Here is a 19691-nt window from a genome sequence, read left to right on the forward strand (position 1 = left end):
AGTAAACTTTTAAAACTTTTTTTTTTCATAGTGAAAAGTAAATATTAAAAAGGAATCAGAATAGTTATCCACCCCCTTTAACGAGTTTCTTAAAGCACATGTATCTCAAATACCATGCTACTTTATTTTTCTGAAGAATGTGTTTTTCTTTCCCCCATGTGGTCTTGCCGTGTTAAATTTTTAAAGAAAATTACCTGAAATTTTCTTTGAAGTTGCATTTTGTGGCTAAGAAGTTTGAAACGCACCCTCACTGAACCACTGTAGACCATATTATGTTGGAGAATATACTCTCTCTAGTCTACTTCATAGGATCAGAACAAATTCTAAGTGGATGATATTCTCAATTCTAATGTATTTTCAAGGGTAGTTTTTACCTCCATTCAGAATACCTTCCTTCAGAAAGTATTTTTGCAAGGCAAAGCTTGTCAAATGAGTTTTCTCTATTTTGCAAAATTTAGTTCTCAATTTTCCCCTAGTCTGGTACAGGAAAGATAGGAGCTGTATTTAAAAAAAAAAAAAAAAAATTCTTTCTACAATGTGAGATATTCCAAACTGAAGTTATAGAATTTCAGAATTAAATCTTGCACATCATTTGAGCTGTCACCATTTTTTTTTTTTTGGAAACTTAAAAATATTTATTAATTCATTTATAATAACAAGAATCAACCTATTACGTGTCAGCATAAATCACGTTTTTAACAGAAAATATCTATATTTTCCAAAACAAGAGAAAATATGTGAGAAGAGTGGCATTGTTTTACATTAAGTTCTTTTTACATAAATTTACATCACATTTTTTTCATACAAAGTCACAAAAATTATAATCATCCTCATCAGTTCGCTCAGTCCCATGTAATTGATTTTTTTTTACATCTTGATCTTCTGTTAACACTTTTATGAATTCATCAGTTTTCCATTAGAGTTCTGAAAATGCTTATTCATTCAGTTCAACTGTATAGTCAGTTACCAGAAACCTGTACTTGTCAGAGTCTTTTCCATGAATTCCTTGAAGATGAAACCCTTTTATAGGAACATTTTTGCAAAAGCATCAGAGTACACCCAGAACTGTCTGTAAATGACAAAAGACTTAAAAATGACCACGGTTAAATATTTGATGAAAGTTCATAATAATGCAATTGACAAGGAAATTTAGTTATTTCTGAGATATACATTTTAAATAACTAGAATTATGACTTATAACTTTATACCAGAACATATAAGATTTTTAGGAATTTCATGGAATGTCTGAAACATTTATATTAACATATTTCCATACAAATAACCCAAAGAAAGTTTAGTATTAGGTTTTCTAAAAAAATTTTTGAATTGTATTTTATTTATTGTTTTATACAGCAGGTTCTTATTAGTCATCAATTTTATACACACCAGAGTATACATGTCAATCCCAATCGCCCAGTTCATCCCCCCCTGCCCGCCCCCACCCTGTGGCTTTCCACCCTTGGTGTCCATACGTTTGTTCTCTACATCTGTGTCTCAACTTCTGCCCTGCAAACTGGTTCAGAGAAAACCATAATTCCAGTAGTGGGATTTCTGGATCATATGGTAATTCTATTTTTAGTTTTTTAAGGAACCTCCATACTGTTCTCCATAGTGGCTGTATCAATTTACATTCCCACCAACAGTGCAAGAGGATTCCCTTTTCTCCACACCCTCTCCAGCATTTATTGTTTGTAGATTTTCTGATAATGCCCATTCTAACTGGTGTGAGGTGATACCTCATTGTAGTTTTGATTTGCATTTCTCTAATAATTAGTGATGTTGAGCAGCTTTTCATGTGCTTCTTGACCATCTGTATGTCATCTTTGGAGAAATGTCTATTTAGGTATTCTGTCCATTTTTGGATTGGGTTGTTTGTTTGTTTTTTTAAGATGTTGGGGGTAGGAGTTTATTAATTAATTAATTAATTTTTACTGTGTTGGGTCTTCATTTCTGTGCGAGGGCTCTCTCCAGCTGTGGCAAGCGAGGGCCACTCTTCATCGCAGTGCGCGGGCCTCTCACTGTCGTGGCCTCTCTTGTTGCAGAGCACAGGCTCCAGACACGCAGGCTCAGCAGTTGTGGCTCACGGGCCTAGTTGCTCCGTGGCATGTGGGATCCTCCCAGACCAGGGCTCGAACCCGTGTCCCCTGCATTAGCAGGCAGACTCTCAACCACTGCGCCACCATGGAAGCCCTGTTTGTTTTTTTAATATTGAGCTGCATGAGCTGTTTATATATATTGGAGATTAATCCTTTGTCTGTTGATTTGTTTGCAAATATTTTCTCCCTGTCTGAGGGTTGTCTTTTCGTGTTGTTTATGGTTTCCTTTGCTGTGAAAAAGCTTTTAAGTTTCATTAGGTCCCATTTGTTTATTTTTGTTTTTATTTCCATTACTCTAGGAGGTGGATCAGAAAAGATCTTGCTGCGATTGATGTCAAAGAGTGTTCTTCCTATGTTTTTCTCTAAGACTTTTATAGTGTCTGGTCTTACATTTAGGTCTCGAATCCATTTTGAGTTTATTTTTGTTTATGGTGTTAGGGAGTGTTCTAATTTCATTCTTTTACATGTAGCTGTCCAGTTTTCCCAGCACGGCTTATTGAAGAGACTGTCTTTTCTCCATTGTACATCCTTGCCTTCTTTGTCATAGATTAGTTGACCATAGGTGCGTGGGTTTATCTCTGGGCTTTCTATCTTGTTCCATTGATCTATGTTCCTGTTTTTGTGCCAGTACCATATTGCCTTGACTACTGCAACTCTGTAGTATAGTCTGAAGTCCAGGAGCCTGATTCCTCCAACTCCGTTTTTTTCCCCTTAAGACTGCTTTGGCTATTTGGGGTCTCTTGTGTCTCCATACAAATTTTAAGATTTTTTGTTCTAGTTCTGTGAAAAATGCCATTGGTAATTTGATAGGGATTGCATTGAATCTGTAGATTGCTTTGGGTAGTGTAGTCATTTTCACAGTATTGATTCTTCCAATCCAAGAACATGGTGTATCTCTCCATCTGCTGGTATCATCTTTAATTTCTTTCATCAGTGTCTTACAGTTTTCTGCATACAGGTCTTTTGTCTCCCTAGGTAGGTTAATTCCTAGGTATTTTATTCTTTTTGTTGCAGTGGTAAATGGGAGTGTTTCCTAATTTCTCTTTCAGATTTTTGGTCATTAGTATATAGAAATGCAAGAGATTTCTGTGCATTAATTTTGTATCCTGTGACTTTACCACATTCATTGATAAGCTCTAGTAGTTTTCTGGTGGCATCTTTAGGATTCTCTATGTATAGTATCATGTCATCTGCAAACTGTGAGAGTTTTACTTCTTCTTTCCAATTTGTATTCCTTTTATTTCTTTTTCTTCTCTGAATGCCGTGGCTAGGACTTCCAAAACTATGTTGAATAATAGTGGTGAGAGTGGACATCCTTGTCTTGTTCCTGATCTTAGAGGAAATGCTTTCACTTTTTCACCATTGAGAATGTTTGCTGTGGGCTTGTTGTACATGGCCTTTATTATGTTGAGGTAGGTTCCCTCTGTGTCCACTTTCTGGAGAGTTTTTGTCATAAATGGGTGTTGAATTTTGTGAAAAGCTTTTTCTGCATCTACTGAGATGATCTTATGGTTTTTATTCTTCAGTTTGTTAATATGGTATATCACATTGATTGATTTGCATATATTGAAGAATCCTTGAATCCCTGGATAAATCCCACTTGATCCTGGTGTATGATCCTTTTAATGTGTTGTTGGATTCCGTTTGGTAGTATTTTCTTGAGGATTTTTGCATCTATATTCATCAGTGATATTGGTCTGTAATTTTCTTTTTTTGTACTATCTTCGTCTGGGTTGGTATCAGGGTGATGGTGGCCTCATAGAATGAGTTTGGGAGTGTTCCTTCCTCTGCAAGTTTTTGGAAGAGTTTGAGAAGGATGGGTGTTAGCTCTTCTCTAAATGTTTGATAGAATTCACCTGTGAAGCCATCTGGTCCTGGACTCTTGTTTGTTGGAAGATTTTTAATCACAGTTTCAATTTCGTTACTTGTGATTAGTCTGTTCATATTTTCTATTTCTTCCTAGTTCAGTCTTGGAAGGTTATACCTTTCTAAGAATTTTTCCATTTCTTCCAGGTTGTCCATTTTATTGGCATAGAGTTGCTTGTAGTAGTCACTTAGGATGCTTTGTATTTCTGTGGTGTCTGTTGTAGCTTCTATTTCATTTCTAATTTTATTGATTTGAGTCCTCTCCCTCATTTTCTTGGTGAGTCTGGCTAATGGTTTATCAATTTTGTTTATCTTCTCAAAGAACCAACTTTTAGTTTTATTGATCTTTGCTATTGTTTTCTTTGTTTCTATTTCATTTATTTGTGCTCTGATCTTTATGATTTCTTTCCTTCTGCTAACTTTGGGTTTTGTTTGTTCTTTCTCTAGTTCCTTTAGGCGTAAGGTTAGATTGTTTATTTGAAATTTTTCTTATTTCTTGAGGTAGGCTTGTATAGCTATAAACTTCCCTCTTAGAACTGCTTTGCTGCATCCCATAGGTTTTGGATTGTCGTGTTTTCATTGTCATTTGTCTCTAGGTATTTTTTGATTTCCTCTTTGATTTCTTCAGTGATCTCTTGGTTATTTAGTAACGTGTTGCTTAGCCTCCATGTGTTTGTGTGTTTTACTTTTTTTCCCTATAATTAATTTCTAATCTCATAGCGTTGTGGTCAGAAAAGATGCTTGATATGATTTCAGTTTTCTTAAATTTACTGAGGCTTGATTTGTGGCCCAAGATGTGATCTATCCTAGAGAATGTTCCGTGCGCACTTGAGAAGAAACTGTAATCTGCTCTTTTTGGTTGGAATGTCCTATAATTATCAATTAAATCTGTCTGGTCTATTGAAAGCTTCTGTTTCCTTATTTATTTTTATTTTGGATGAGCTGTCCATTGGTGTAAGTGAGTTGTTAACGTCCCCCACTATTATGGTGCTACTGTCGATTTCCTCTTATAGCTGTTAGCAGGTGCCTTATGTATTGAGGTGCTCCTATGTTGGGTGCATATATATTTATAATTGTTATATCTTCTTCTTGGATTGATCCCTTGATCATTATGTAGTGTCCTTCCTTGTCTCTTGTAACATTCTTTATTTTAAAGTCTATTTTATCTGATATGAGTGTTGCTTTCTTTTGATTTGCATGTGCATGGAATATCTTTTTCCATTCCCTCACTTTCAGTCTGTATGTGTCCCTAGGTCTCAAGTGGGTCTCTTGTAGACAGCATATATATGGCTCTTGTTTTTGTATCCATTCAGCAAGCCTGTGTCTTTTGGTTGGAGCATTTAATCCATCACGTTTAGGGTAATTATCGATATGTATGTTCCTGTGACCATTTTCTTAATCGTTTTGGGTTTCTTTTTGTAGGTCCTTTTCTTCTGTTGTGTTTCCCACTTAGAGAAGTTCCTTTAGCATTTGTTGTAGAGCTGGTTTGGTGGTGCTGAATTCTCTTAACTTTTGCTTGTCTGTAAAGCTTTTGATTTCTCCATTGAATCTGAATGAGATCCTTGCCGGGTAGATTAATCTTGGTTGTAGGTTCTTCCCTTTCATCACTCTAAGTATATCGTGCCACTCCCTTCTGGCTTGTAGAGTTTCTGCTGAGAAATCAGCTTTTAACCTTATGGGAGTTCCCTTGTATGTTATTTGTCGTTTTTCACTTGCTGCTTTCAATAATTTTTCTTCTTCTTTAATTTTTGCCAATTTGATTACTATGTGTCTTGGCATGTTTCTCCTTCGGTTTATCCTGTATGGGACTCTGTGCTTCCTGGACTTGGGTGGCTATTTCCTTTCCCATGTTAGGGTAGTTTTTTACTATAATCTCTTCAAATATTTTCACTGGTCCTTTCTCTATCTCTTCTCCTTCTGAGACTGCTATAATTCGAATGTTGTTGTGTTTAATGTTGTCCCAGAGGTCTCTTAGGCTGTCTTCATTTCTTTTCATTGTTTTTTCTTTATTCTGTTCTGCAGCAGTGAATTCCACCAGTCTGTCTTCCAGGTCACGTATCTGTTCTTCTGCCTCAGTTATTCTGCTATCAATTCCTTCTAGTGTAGTTTTCATTTCAGTTATTGTATTGTTCATTTCTGTTTGTTTGTTCTTTAATTCTTCTAGGTGTTTGTTCTTTAATTCTTCTAGGTCTTTGTTAAACATTTCTTGCATCTTCTCGATCTTGCCTCCATTCTTTTTCTGAGGTCCTGGATCATCTTCACTATCATTATTCTGAATTCTTTTTCTGGAAGGTTGCCTATCTCCACATCATGTAGTTGTTTTTCTGGGGTTTCTTCTTGTTCCTTCATCTGGTACATAGCCCTCTGCCTTTTCATCTTGTCTGTCTTTCTGTGAATGTGGTTTTTGTTCCACAGGCTGCTGGATTGTCGTTCTTCTTGCTTCTGCTGTCTGCCTTCTGGTGGATAAGGCTATCTAAGAGGCTTGTGTAAGTTTCCTGATGGGAGGGACTGGTGGTGGGTAGAGCTGACTGTTGCTCTGGTGGGCAGAGCTCAGTAAAGCTTTAATCCAGTTGACTGTTGATGGGTGGGGCTGGGTTCCCTCCCTGTTGGTTGTTTGGCCTGAGGCAACCCAACACTGGAGCCTACCTGGGCTCTTTGGTGGGGCTAATGACAGACTCTGGGAGGGCTCATACCAAGGAGTACTTCCCAGAACTTCTGCTGCCAGTGTCCTTGGCCCCATGGTGAGCCATAGCCGCCTCCCGCCTCTGCAGGAGACCCTCCAACACTAGCAGATAGGTCTGGTTCAGTCTACCCTGGGGTCACCGCTCCTTCCCCTGGGTCCCGATGCACATACTACTTTGTGTGTGCCCTCCAAGAGTGGAGTCTCTGTTTTCCCCAGTCCTGTCGAAGTCCTGCAATCAAATCCCACTAGGCTTCAAAGTCTGGTTGTCTAGGAATTCCTCCTCCCGTTGCCGGACCCCCGGGTTGGGAAGCCTGACGTGCGGCTCAGAACCTTCACTCCAGTGGGTGGACTTCTGTGTTATAAGTGTTCTCCAGTTTGTGAGTCTCCCACCCAGCAGTTATGGGATTTGATTTTCCTGTGATTGCACCCCTCCTACCATCTCATTGTGGCTTCTCCTTTGTCTTTGGATGTGGGGTATTTTTTTGGTGAGTTCCAGTGTCCTCCTGTCAATGATTGTCCAGCAGCTAGTTGTGATTCTGGTGTTCTCACAAGAGGGAGTGAGAGCACGTCCTTCTACTGCACCATCTTGGTTCCTCTACTGAGCTGTCGCCATTTAATTTGTTCAGTTCCTTTCTTTATGGGGACCAATTTTAGTGTCTTGCTGTTTTTAATACCTTGTTACCAATAATCCCCATTTTCTGAAAGTCTGGAAAACTGGAGCTTTTTGATCTTTCATTCATTGAAAATGTGGATAAGAAATTTTCCAAAACTATTTTGGAAAAATATAGCCCAAATTTAGAAGGCTCGTTTATAAAGAGTTCAATACCATTATAGGGCACTTAGATTCATTTACAAATTATTTCTTCAAAGGCTCAAATATCTCTAATCCTACTATGGCAGCCAGCAAGGAGAAAAACACATACTGCTTTGTATTCAAAATCAGGTTGTTTCACACAAAATGTGTAGTTCAGTTATTCTAACTATGTATATGTTATAATGTTTATAAATTTTTATAGCTACTGCTACTATTTGACAACTTGAGTGCAAAGATAAATTATGTTGCAGCACACCCAATGCCAAGCACATTTCTACTCCATAAATTTCTTTAGAAAGAACATGGTTTTACCATGGCACTATGCTCCATCAAAATTTGTATTTATATTGTTATGCAAGGATAACTTTAGTTGGAACATTTTAAACACTGAATTTACAGTAACACTGATTCATTTAACTGAGTTTATAATGGCATCTCGCTCTAGGAATGTCAAATGTTTTACTTTCAACAGGATGAAATTCCAAATACTTTACTTTGGTACCATGACATTTAAAAAATTGAATCATTATTGAAAAATAATCATTTTCCAATATGCACTGTCTGATTACACTGATGTAAAAGTGGCATCATTTAATTGTGTTTCTGCGTTGGAGCCAGTGCATTAACAGCTACAATTTTGGTATGTGCACAAGAAAAATGGAATAAAGTTAATGTTATAAATTAATTAATATTTAGAATAAAATGAATTTAGAGAAACAGTTATTTGATCTAAATGCAAAGTCTTGCTTTGCCGCATGCTTTCCAAAACTGTATGTGTTAGGTCATTGTCTTCAGGCACAATCTTTGGAAGCTGGTGTTGATGCTTCAGCATTTTTGTGTCTTCTGAATTTTGTGGAATCAGTGGTATTATATGGTCCCCATGGTAGGTCGTCAGTGTTGATAAACATTTTGAAATTTATAGGTTTGTCATCAACTTTCTCATGAATGGAGTATTTGTTGATTAAACAGTCCCTTTCATTTTTTTGAGCCCATTAATGTGAAAATATTTGTTGCCAATTTTAAAAGTGTTACCAAATAAATACAGAATAGTTGTAGATTTATGCAGCATACCACTGTAGCAGGAGCAGTTGTATTACTTTCTATTTTCTATGGGACAGAGGACTACTCAGTCTTTATTTTCCATAAATATTTCACATATACCTAGACTTGTTTTCCACAGACTGCACGAATGGTGGCCTGCTGATAGCAGGCATCTCTCAAATTAAGACGGTGTTCTCCCCACAACTGGCTAGTATCCCAGGGGCCAGCAGAGGCAGCAACACCAAATCTTCTTTCTCCATTTCCCAGGTGGGAAGGAGCTGTTCCTAGCTGCTAGTTTCCTAACACACTTTCTTTGTTAAGTGAACACCCCATAAGCTGTCCTGAAAAGAGAGGTGTTGTGTTGCAGATTGAATTATCCAGAAGCAGCTGCTGAGAGGAAGTTTGGGGTTCAAGATGTTTATTTGGGAACAACACCCACGAAAGGAAGAGGGAAAAGCAAGACTGGGCAGAGGGAGCTGTCCAACTTCAATGCAGGCTTGATGATGCCTTGGCTAACCTGGCTGAGAGTTCTGGAATGAGTGTGGCCCATCAGAGGTGTCCCATATAGGGCCCAAGTGGCTGGATCTTTATACGCACACCTCACCTGGTCACCAAGTATGGGCTGTCCTGGAAGGGGATGACATTTGGTGGGGCCACTCTCTGCAGCTGAGGCACACCCTGAAGAAGCTGACAGCTAGAGGCCGTCCTGCTCACTGCACTGCCCACAGCTAGGCAGCACATCCTTCTTTGAAGAGCCATCTGGGCATCACTTTGTCCATCATGTGTTGTGGCTGAATAAGATTGGGAAAAGTGAGATAGGTTATCTCAGCATCCTTGGATTTAACCAGAGTGAGAACACACTATCTGTGTCTCACATACTACTAGGCAAGTCCATGGTAGGAAGTAAAAGCACCAAATGGTGATTGCCAGAGGCTGTGGCCTGCTGAGATGGAAATTGGGGTACAGGAGTTTGTTAGGGAGTGCTCTTGGGACCATAGGCTCGGAAAAGACGGGAGGATTGGGCAAAAGGAGAAGCTGGCTTATGAGGCAGCCTCAACATGGGCCAACCCCATAGGGAGCTCTGAAGTTGGGTGAGGGGGCTGGACATTTGTACTTTCACATAAACCAGTCATTGGGCGTGGGTACCCTGGGAAGGGGGTGTGGCCTCGTGGGGCTTTCTGCCAGAAGCCCCTCCTGGCAGTTAGGGAATAGTCTTTCAGTTCTGATGGGAGCTCTGAGAGTCACATCACAGCATCGCACTGGAAGTCTACTGAGCCCATCCTGGCTAACTTTAATGCAAATAATAATAATAGTGCTAATCATAATACTTTGTTTAAAAAATCCGGAACTGGTGCTGAAAAAGATAAACCTGACACACAGATATAAACTAAGACTGTCTCTAAGCAAATTTTTTAAAAAATCACCCTATGTCTAATGAAGTTAAAGGAATGATTTCTAGGAAGAAAGAGCAACTTACATTTAGCTGCCTTGAAGGTAAGCTGCTGATCCAGATATCTTTTGAGCTGACTTACTTGAATTTTCACTCAAGTGCAAAAGGATTTAAGTTGATTCTTTAATCCATTTTGTTTAGAGTGTAGTACGGCAGTGCTTTTTTATTTTGCAGTGTCTTCCTTCATTTTCAACAGTCCCTATTTAATCGTTGTGTCTGCTGCCCCGTCCTGATCACTCAGCAGACCCCACTGCCATCCAGGGTCATCTGGCTACAGGTTCCAGCGTGCCCAGTGCCTGATGATTTGGCCCCCACTCTATGCATGGCCTTGCTCTCTCTTAGGCTGTGAGCAGAGGATTTTTCACAACAATCGTAAAACATCAAAACTCATCCCCACCAATCCTTACAAAGAGCCCGGGGAGCCCAAGCTGTTTCAAATGAGATGCTTCTGCCAAAAGAGCACGGGGAGAGCGACCCTGGCTACCAGAGGGAGCCTGGCACATTTCATTTCATTATGAACTCAAACCAGGGTCTAGAGGAGGTTAAAATACCTTTATTTAGCTCTCAGTCATTGTCATGCCTGGCACACGGTGCTCTAGAATTGTGAGGGAGGAAGACAGAGCAGAGGAGCTCTGAATGTGACACCAGGAGGCTGCCTTCGGTCCCTTTCAGCCCCTGATGTTCTGATTCTCTGTGGATCAGGTCTTAACTCATCTTGTTCCCATTGCCTAGAAAAGTGTTGGGTTCACAGTGCATGCTCAGAAGTGTGTGCTTTTGTTTTTTGGGTTCCCCCTGGATGTAACTTGTGGAAAGAAAGAATAAAATAGGTATGGAACAAAGTTAAGGAATTATAAAAGTTTCCATCTCATGCTGCACGTGTCTCTACCCCCCACCACCCAAAGCACAATACCCTGATTCTGAAATTGTACCTTGCAATCCAGTGAAAAGTTCTTAAATCTCCCAACATCATATATCTACCCTAAGGAGATACTCTATTTAGACATGTTTCAACATATCCTCACCCTCGGGCCAAACTTTGTGTCCAGGAGAATAGAGTCCTGTGAGTAGTCAGACCTAAATATTGCTTTTTCACCATTCTCTCTTATTATCCTACTAGATATATGTTAAACCTTTTTTTCTAGTCTTTGTTTCTTACTCCCTCCTGCAGATTGTATATTCCTTTCTATTTGTGCTGTATTTTGTATAATTTCCTCAAATGTATTTGGAGTTAACTAATTTTGTCTTGAGCTGATTCTTCTATAATGTATTCAGTGAATTTAAAAAATTTAATGAATAATTTCTTGGTTATAAAATCATTTATTAAGATGTAGATGTGTCCCTAAAATTTTTTACTGTGCTAAAAAAACATATAACATGAAATCTACCCTCTTAGGAAATTTTTAAGTGTACAGCACAGTACTCCTAGTTTTATGTGCAATGTTATACAGTAGATCTCTAGAACTTTTTCATCTTTTATCAACTTTTTCATAGACTGAAACTCTATACCCATTGAACAATAACTCCTCATTTCTTCCCCTGCCCCCAACCACTGGCAACCACCATTCTACTTTCTGCTTCCATGAGTTTGACTACTTTAGATACCTCATATGATTGGAATCATGCAGTATTTGCCCTTCTTGTTGACTTGCTTATTGCACTTAGCATTGTGTCCTCAAAGTTCATACATGCTGTAGTAAATGATGATAGGATTTCTTTCTTTTTAAAGGCCGAATAGTACTCTACTGCATGTATATACCATATTTTCTTTATTCTTTCATTTGTCCATGGACATGTAGGTTGTTTCCACCTCTTGGCTATTGTGAATAATGCTGCTGTGAACATGGGAGTGCAGATGCTTCTTTGAGATCCCAATTTCATTTTTTTTTTGATGAATATCCTGAAGTGCGATCGCTTGATCATATGATAGTTCTATTTTTAATTTTTTGAGGAACTTCCACTCTGTTTTCCGTAGTGGCTGCACCAATTTACATTTCCTCCAACAGTGTACAAGTTTCCAGTTTCTCCACATCCTCCCCAATGCTTGTTAACTTTTTGTTGTTTTGTTTTGTTTTTTGAGAATGGCCATCCAAACAGGTGTGAGGTGATATTGCATTGTTCTTTTGATTTGCATTTCCCTGATGATTAATGATGAGAATCTTTTAATGTACCTATTGGGTACATGTATGTCTTCTTTGGAGAAATGTCTATTCAAGTCCTTTGCCCATTAAAAAAAAGACTTTTTTTTTTGCTCTTGAGTTGTAGGAGTTCTTATATATTTTGGATATTAACTCCTTATTAGATATATAGTGTACAAATATTTTCTCTCATTCTGTGGATTGTTTTTTTGCTCTGTTGATAGTTTCCTTTGCTGCACAGAAGCTTTTTAGTTATGTAGTCCCACTTGTCTGTTTTTTCTTTTGTTATCATGTCCAAGAAATCATTGCTGCCCCCAATATTATGAAGCTTTCCCTGTGTTTTATTCTAGGAGTTTTATAGTTTCATCTCTTGCATTTAAATATTTCATCTATTTTGAATTTATTTTTTGTATATGGTGTAGAATAAGGGTCCAATATCATTCTTTTGTCTGTGGATATCCAGTTTTCCAGGCATATTTGTTGAAGAGACTATCCTTTCCCCATTGCGTAGTCTTGACACCCTTATCAAAGATCATTTGACCATAGATGTGTAGGTCTACTTCTAAGCTGTTTTGTTCCATAGGTTTATATGTCTGTCTTTATGCCAGAACCATACTGCTTTAATTACTGCAGCTTTGTAATATGTTTTTAAAAATGTATTTATTTTTAATTTTTTTATACAGCAGGTTCTTATTAGTTATCCATTTTATACATATTAGTGTATGTATGTTAATCCTAATCTCCCAGTTCATCACACCACCACCACCCTTCCCTGGCCACTTCCCCCCTTGCTGTCCATACGTTTGTTCTCTACATCTGGGTCTCTATTTCTGCCCTGCAAACCGGTTCATCTGTATCATTTTTCTAGGTTCCACATATATGCATTAATATATGATATTTGTTTTTCTCTTTCTGACTTACTTCACTCTGTATGACAGTCTCTAGAATCATCCACGTCTCTACAAATGACCCAATTTCATTCCTTTTTATGACTGAGTAATATTCCAGTATATATATGTACCACATCCTCTTTTTTTTTTTTGCGGTATGTGGGCCTTTTTTTTTTTGCCGTACGCGGGCCTCTCACTGCCATGGCCTCTCCTGTTGCGGAGCACAGGCTCAGATGCGCAATCCCAGCATCCATGGCTGACGGACCCAGCCACTCCGCGGCATGTGGGATCTTCCTAGACCGGGGCACAAACCCATGTCCCCTGCATTGGCAGGCGGACTCTCAACCACTGTGCCACCAGGGAAGCCCCCACATCTTCTTTATCCATTCGTCTGTCGATGGGCATTTAGGTTGCTTCCATGTCCTGGCTATTGTAAATAGTGCTGCAGTGAACATTGGGGTGCATGTGTCTTTTGAATTATGGTTTTCTGTGGGTATATGCCCAGTAGTGGGATTGCTGGGTCATATGGTAATTCTATTTTTAGTTTTTTAAGGAACCTCCATACTGTTCTCCAGAGTGGTTGTATCAATTTACATTTCCACCAACAGTGCAAGAGGGTTAACTTTTCTCCACACCCTCTCCAGCATTTGTTGTTTGTAGATTTTCTGATGATGCCTATTCTGACTGGTGTGAGGTGATACCTCATTGTAGTTTTGATTGGCATTTCTCTAATAATTAGTGATGTGGAGCAGCTTTTCATGTGCTTCTTGGCCATCTGTATGTCTTCTTTGGAGAAATGTCTATTTACGTCTTCTGCCCATTTTGGGATTGGGTTTTTTTTTTTTTTGATATTGAGCTGCATGAGCTGTTTATATATTTTGGAGATTAATCCTTTGTCCACTAATTTGTTTGCAAATATTTTCTCCCATTCTGAGGGTTGTCTTTTCGTCTTGATTGTAGTTTCCTTTGCTTTGCAAAAGCTTTTAAGTTTCATTAGGTCCCATTTGTTTATTTTTGTTTTTATTTCCATGACTCTAGGAGGCGGATCAAAAAAGATCTTGCTGTGATTTATGTCAAAGAGTGTTCTTCCTATGTTTTCCTCTAAGAGTTTTATAGTATCCAATCTTACATTTAGGTCTCTAATCTATTTTGTGTTTATTTTTGTTTATGGTGTTAGGGAGTGTTCTAATTTCATTCTTTTACATGTAGCTGTCCAGTTTTCCCAGCACCACTTATTGAAGAGACTGTCTTTTCTCCATTGTATATCCTTGCCTCCTTTGTCATACATTAGTTGATCGTAGGTGCGTGGATTTATCTCTGGGCTTTCTATCCTGTTCCATTGATCTATATTTCTGTTTTTGTGCCAGTACCATACTGTCTTGATTACTGTAGCTTTGTAGTATAGTCCGAGGTCTGGGAGCCTGATTCCTCCAGCTCCGTTTTTTACCCTCAAGACTGCTTTGGTTATTCGGGGTCTTTGTGTGTTTCCATACAAATTGTGAAATTTTTTGTTCTAGGTCTGTGAAAAATGCCATTGGTAATTTGATAGGGATTGCATTGAATCTGTAGATTGTTTTGGGTAGTATAGTCATTTTCACAATATTGATTCTTCCAATCCAAGAACATGGTATATCTCTCTATCTGTTGGTATCATCTTTAATTTCTTTCATCAGTGTCTTATAGTTTTCTGCATACAGGTCTTTTGTCTCCCTAGGTAGGTTAATTCCTAGGTATTTTATTCTTTTTGTTGCAGTGGTAAATGGGAGTGTTTCCTAATTTCTCTTTCAGATTTTTCATCATTAGTGTATAGGATGCAAGAGATTTCTGTACATTCATTTTGTATCCTGCAACTTTACCAAATTCATTGATTAGCTCTAGTAGTTTTCTGGTGGCATCTTTAGGATTCTCTATGTATAGTATCATGTTATCTGCAAACAGTGACAATTTTACTTCTTCTATTCTAATTTGTATTCCTTTTCTTTCTTTTTCTTCTCTGATTGCCATGGCCAGGATTTCCAAAACTATGTTGAATAATAGTGGTGAGAGTGGACATCCTTGTCTTGTTACTGATCTTAGAGGAAATGCTTTCAGTTTTTCACCATTGAGAATGATGTTTGCTGTGGGTTTGTCTTATATGGTCTATATTATGTTGAGGTAGGATCCCTCTATGTCCACCTCTGTAGAGTTTTTATCATAAATGGGTTTTCAATTTTGTCAAAAGCTTTTTCTGAATCTATTGAGATGATCATTTGGTTTTTATTCTTCAATTTTTTAATATGGTATATCACATTGATTGATTTGCATATATTGAAGAATCCTTGTATCCCTGGATAAATCCCACTTGAACATGGTGTATGATCCTTTTAATGTGTTGTTGAATTCTGTTTGCTAATATTTGGTTGAATGTTTTTGCATCTATATTCATCAGTGATATTGGTCTGTAATTTTTTTGTTTGGTGGTATCTTGGTCTGGTTTTGGTATCAGGATGATGGTGGCCTCATAGAATGAGTTTGGGAGTGTTCCTTCCTCTGCAGTTTTTTGGAAGAGTTTGAGAAGGATGAGTGTTAACTCTTCTCCAAATGTTTGATAGAATTCACCTGTGAAGCCATCTGGTCCTGGACTTTTGTTTGTTAGAAGATTTTTAATCATAATTTCAATTTCATTACTTGTGATTGTTCTGTTCATATTTTCTATTTCTTCCTGGTTCAGTCTTGGAAGGTTATACCTTTCTAAGAATTTGTCCATTTCTTCCAGGTTGTCCATTTTACTGGCATAAAGTTGTTTCTAGTAGTCTTTTAGGATGCTTTGTATTTCTGTGGTGTCTGTTGTAACTTCTCCTTTTTCATTTCTAATTTTATTGATTTGAGTCCTCTCCCTCATTTTCTTGGTGAGTCTGGCTAATGGTTTATCAATTTTGTTTATCTTCTCAAAGAACCAGCTTTTAGTTTTATTTATCTTTGCTATTGTTTTCTTTGCTTCTGTTTCATTTATTTGTGCTCTGATCTTTATGATTTCTTTCCTTCTGCTAACTTTGGGTTTTGTTCGTTCTTCTTTCTCTAGTTCCTTTAGCTGTAAGGTTAGATTGTTTATTTGAAATTTTTCTTGTTTCTTGAGGTAGGCTTGTATTGCTATAAACTTCCCTCTTAGAACTGCTTTTGCTGCATCCCATAGGTTTTGGATCATCGTGTTTTCATTGTCATTTGTCTCTAGGTAATTTTTGATTTCCTCTTTGATTTCCTCAGTGATCTCTTGGTTATTTAGTAATGTATTGTTTAGCCTCCATGTGTTTGTATTTTTTACAGATTTTTTCCTGTAATTGATATCTAGTCTCATAGTGTTGTGGTCGGGAAAGATACTTGAACGATTTCAGTTTTCTTAAATTTCCTAAGGCTTGTTTTGTGACCGAAGATATGATCTGTCCTGGAACATGTTCCATGAGCACTTGAGAAGAAAGTGTAGTGTGCTGTTTGTGGATGGAATGTCTTATAAACATCAATTAAATCTGTCTGGTCTATTGTGTCATTTAAAGCTTGTGTTTCCTTGTAAATTGTTTGGATGATCTGTCCACTGGTGTGAGGTGTTAAAATCCCCCACTATTATTGTGTTACTGTCAATTTCTTCTTTTATAGCTGTTAGCAGTTGCCTTATGTACTGAGGTGCTCTATGTTGGGTACATATATATTCATAAATGTTGTATCTTCTTCTTGGATTGATCCCTTGATCATTATGTAGTGTCTGTCCTTGTCTCTTGTAACATTCTTTATATTAAAGTCTACTTTATCTCATATGAGTATTGCTATTCCAGCTTTCTTTCGATTTCCATTTGCATGGAATATCTTTTTCCATCTCCCCACCTCACTTGCAGTCTGTATTTGTCCCTAGGTCTCAAGTGGGTCTGTTGTAGATAGCATATATATGGGTCTTGTTTTTGTATCCATTCAGGGAGCCTGTGTCTTTTGGTTGGAGCATTTAATTCATTCACATTTAAGGTAATTATCGATATGTATGTTCCTGTTACCATTTTCCTAATTGTTTTAGGTTTGTTTTTGTAGGTCCTTTTCTTCTGTTGTGTTTCCCACTTAGAGAAGTTCCTTTAGCATTTGTTGTACATCTGGTTTGGTGGTCCTGAATTCTCTTAGCTTTTGCTTGTCTGTAAAGCTTTTGATTTCTCTGTCGAATCTGAATGAGATCCTTGCTGGGTAGAGTAATCTTGGTTGTAGGTTCTTCCCTTTCATCACTTTAAATGTATCATGCCACTCCCTTCTGGCTTGTAGAGTTTCTGCTGAGAAATCAGCTTTTAACCTTATGGGAGTTCCCTTGTATGTTATTTGTCGTTTTTCCCTTGTTGCTTTCAATAATTTTTCTTTGTCTTTAATTTTTGTCAATTTGATTACTGTGTGTCTCCGCATGTTTCTCTTTGGGTTTATCCTGCCTGGGACTCTCTGCACTTCCTGGAGTTGGGTGCCTGTTTCCTTTCCCATGTTAGGGAAGTTTTCAACTATAATCTCTTTAAATATTTTCTTGGGTCCTTTCTCTCTCTCTTTTCCTTCTGGCACCCCTATAATGTGAATGTTGTCACGTTTAATGTTGTCCCAAAGGTCTCTTAGGCTGTCTTCATTTCTTTTCATTCTTTTTTCTTTACTCAGTTCTGTGGCGGTGAATTCCACCATTCTGTCTTCCAGTTCACTTATCCATTCTTCTGCCTCAATTATTCTGCTATTGATTCCTTCAAGTGTATTTTTTTTTTTTTTTTTTTTTTTTGCGGTACACGGGCCTCTCACTGCTGTGGCCTCTCCCGTTGTGGAGCACAGGCTCCGGATGCGCAGGTTCAGTGGCCATGGCTCACGGGCCCAGCCACTCCGCGGCATGTGGGATCTTCCTGCACTGGGGCATGAACCCGTGTCCCCTGCATTGGCAGGCGGACTCCCAAGCACTGCGCCACCAGGGAAGCCCTGCTTCAAGTGTATTTTTCATTTCAGTTATTGTATTGTTCATTTCTGTTTGTTTGTTCTTTAATTCTTCTAGGTGTTTGTTCTTTAATTCTTCTATGTCTTTGTTAAACATTTCTTGCATCTTCTTGATCTTTGCCTCCATTCTTTTCCCGAGGTCCTGGATCTTCCTCACTATCATTATTCTGATTTCTTTTTCTGGAAGGTTGCCTATCTCCACTTCATTTAGTTGTTTTTCTGGGGTTTTATCTCGTTCCTTCATCTGGTACATAGCTCTCAGCCTTTTCATCTTGTCTGTCTTTCTGTGAATGTTGAGATTAGTCTCTGATTTGAGGAAGATCAGTCTGGCTGGTTGCTGTGAGGAAGATGAGAGAAGAGTAAGAGTTGAAGCAGGAGGTCACGGAGGAAATGCAGAAGGTGATGGGCTGTGGGTGGGTGGACCTGTTAGTGTCGGAGGGTCACCTGTGAAGGCAGGGGGGTCGCTGTGGCTCACTGTGAGGTCTGAGACACTGGCGGTGGCGGCTCTGGCAACTGATCATTGTCGTGGGCCCTCTAGGATGTTGCTGTCTTCTCGCTAAGGCCTGGAAAAACATGGAACGCTTCACAAATTTGTGTGTCATCCTTGCACAGGGGCCATGCTAATCTTCTCTGTATCATTCCAATTTTAGTATATGTGCTGCCATAGCGAGCACTGTAATATGTTTTGAAGTCAGGAAGTGTGAGACCTCTGTCTTTGTGCTTCTTTCTTAAGATTGTTATGGAATAAGTAATTTTTTTAATGTTTAAAGCAGTATGTGTTTGGTTTTTGTTTTCAACGTGTCTCTTCTTTTTCCTAGTGCCAGCTCTTTGATTTTAGTTTCCATTCTTATTTTATAATCTCTTTTAGATTTTGTCAACTACTCTACAATGTGTGGTATTAAGTTTATTAATGGTTGTGTCTGCTCTTCTCCTTCAAATGGTTTTATTTCTTGTGTGGTTTGTAATTTTTTATTGTGAACGCTTGTTAAACTGGGGTTGTTTTCCCCATGTAAGTCAGGCACTCCCTTGTGGCTCAATTTTGCATTCACTTTTGCTTGGGCTTCAGGGGTTCAGCAGTAGTGGAGAAATTTTTATAATATCCTCTTGGCTTGAGTTTATTACACTCCCTATGCATTGTAACTTCTGATGCCGTTTCTCGTGTGGGGTTTCAATTTCACGAAAGATTTTATTTGTTTTCCATTTAAATTCCCAGCAATTTGTAAGCTTCCTTTTCTCTTCCCTGAGCTGATGGGTAGAGCTCTTCTAGTCCTCTTTATCCAGACAGGGAAATTCTTTCAGGAACTTTGCTCTGTGCAGGAATTTTTTCCTACCTCACACTGCCCCTGGGCCATATCTCCTTTTCCTACCTTCAGGGTAGAACACACCCCTCCTACGACCCCACTCCCACCGCCATCTGACTCTGTTCCCAGCCCTAGCATCCAGGGCTGATATCCATACCCATGCCGCCTTGGGCTTCTCTCTCAACAGTTATTAGAATTACCACTCAGTGTTTGAGTTCTTTTTTCATCTTGGTTTCTTAAGGCTTTTCTCTTCCTTGCTCTCCTTTTCTTTCCTTCCTTCTTCTGAGTTGATTATGTGTTCTCTATTATTGCTCTGTGCTTTTACACAGCATTTCTGTGTGTTTTCAGTTGGATCGATAGTATCTGTGTGTGGAAGTGATGGTAATGGAAGGAAGCAACTGAATTCAGCTCATGTTGTCTGAGGATCTTGAGTGATCTTCTAAAAAT

The 19691-nt window shown here is 38.5% G+C and overlaps 1 non-coding gene across 1 annotated transcript; it reads right to left on the bottom strand.

The window, feature by feature from the left end:
- Nucleotides 1-18510: 18510 nt before the first annotated feature.
- On the bottom strand, nucleotides 18511-18617 carry LOC132413976 (U6 spliceosomal RNA). The gene has a single exon (XR_009516860.1). It is a non-coding gene; the product is annotated as a U6 spliceosomal RNA (small nuclear RNA).
- Between the last annotated feature and the right edge of the window lie 1074 nt (nucleotides 18618-19691).

Source organism: Delphinus delphis, chromosome 18 (genome assembly GCF_949987515.2).
Source record: "Delphinus delphis chromosome 18, mDelDel1.2, whole genome shotgun sequence".
Classification (NCBI taxonomy): Eukaryota; Metazoa; Chordata; class Mammalia; order Artiodactyla; family Delphinidae; genus Delphinus; species Delphinus delphis.